Raw genomic sequence first — 1684 nt, 5'->3', positions numbered from 1 at the left:
GTATGGAAGCGTGCAAAGAAACTATTCTGAGTGTCAGGAAGGGTGGGATCATGGCTGACCTGCTGGTTGTTGCTTCTGTAGTCTGTTATTGTTTTGATGCCTCTCCACATACTCTGTGTGTTGCTATTCATGAAGTGCCCCTCAATGTGTTCTTTGTACCTGCGTTTGCCCAGTCAGATGGCCTTCTTTAGTTCATTCCGTGCCCTGCTATAGGCCAGTGTGGTGGCAGTTTTTATAATAGCACCCCTTAAGTTCTTTAGCTGTGGCTTTCATGTCCTTGTATGCAGTCATTTGTGTGGTTGTGACCCCCCCAGACCATTTATTGCATAGTCGTAAACTGTTGTATGCCTTTTGGTTGCCAAACCAGATGTGACCTGGGACCAAAGGGCTGGTATCCTGATGTGAATTGTATCCTGTTTCCCTTATCTGTTTGAGCATCTGTCTTCTTTGTTGTAGGGTGAGTATAAGAAGGGCTGTCACATTCTGTTCATTGAGCTTCCCTGTAACAGACTGTATTAGACACTCTGTTAAGAGAAACCTCCTTCCTGCAGGAATAAATATGTAATAGCTTTCAGATTTGATGTTAAGTATTTATTTTACACTCACTGAGCTTTAAAAGATATTTTTTCCACAACAGCCAGCCTGTCACCTGATCTGAAGGCAGCGTCCCGAGACTTGAGCAGAGGTGACACTGTACTGTCCAACCATGGTTTCTGGTTTGGAAAAACCCAGATGGACTTCATAGGTAGGACAGCATCAGTACAGAACTGCACATAGTCCAGAACAGCTGATGTATAAGCCTCCAGGTCTGAGCCCTCTTTGAACACCCCCCAATCAGTATGCTCAAAACAGTCCTGTAAGCCTACTCCGTCCACACCTTAACTGTTTTGGTGAGTGGTTTTATCCTGCAGATCAGAGGTTTATATGCTGGGATCAGCTCCACAGAGTTTTGATCTGACATGCCCAGGTGTGGAGCTGCTACAGTACAGCCTTATATACTCCTGAGATATTACAATAAACTTGATCCAGAACATTATTGTCCCTGGTTGGAAAATTAATGAATCTGTGGAATTTGGGAAACACTGCTTTAAGTTTCACATGGTTAAAGTCTCCAGCCACAATCACAGCCATGCACTTATTGTTCCCTTTATTATATTCTAGGTTCTGATATTCATTAATTACTCAAAGCACTTTCACACTATTTGCCGGTTTACCCATTCACATTCACATTCACATTCACATTCACACACTGGTGATATCACTGGGAGCAACTGGTTCATTGTTCAATGTCTTGCTCAAGGACACCTCGACATTTGGGCTAGAGAATCTGGGAATCTTCTGGTTAGGAGATGACCTGCTCTGCCTCTGAGTCACAGCCGCCCCCAGATAAAGATTTGGGTGTTGTGTTTTCCATGAAAAATTAAGGAACATACAAAAGACAACAATTTAATCCGTTGCTACAGTAACATAAGTAAAGATGATTAAATGGGGTGGAGAATCATGATAAAGGTTAAACTGGGTGGAGGATCTGTGTTTAGTAGCATGTACATTCAAAAGGAGAAACTGTTGAATTGAATATCATGTCTTACCTTTTTTGTTAGTTATAAGATTCAGTAAACATTCCTGTTTTGCTCAGAGGGTTGATTTTTCAACCGTTTCCTTTGCTGGCAATGTATGGTCAGAT

At 42.2% G+C, this 1684-nt stretch overlaps 1 protein-coding gene across 4 annotated transcripts in view; it reads right to left on the bottom strand.

Annotated features, from left to right (window-relative positions):
* Nucleotides 1–1684, bottom strand: part of tpgs2 (tubulin polyglutamylase complex subunit 2) — a 13612-nt gene that overhangs the window by 3603 nt on the left and 8325 nt on the right. The gene's annotated exons all lie outside the window — the stretch shown is intronic.

This window comes from Monopterus albus, unplaced genomic scaffold, assembly GCF_001952655.1.
Source record: "Monopterus albus unplaced genomic scaffold, M_albus_1.0 scaffold18.1, whole genome shotgun sequence".
NCBI classification, from domain to species: domain Eukaryota; kingdom Metazoa; phylum Chordata; class Actinopteri; order Synbranchiformes; family Synbranchidae; genus Monopterus; species Monopterus albus.
The sequence above is the reverse complement of the archived record's forward strand: the minus strand, read 5'-3'. Positions and strand labels throughout refer to the sequence as shown.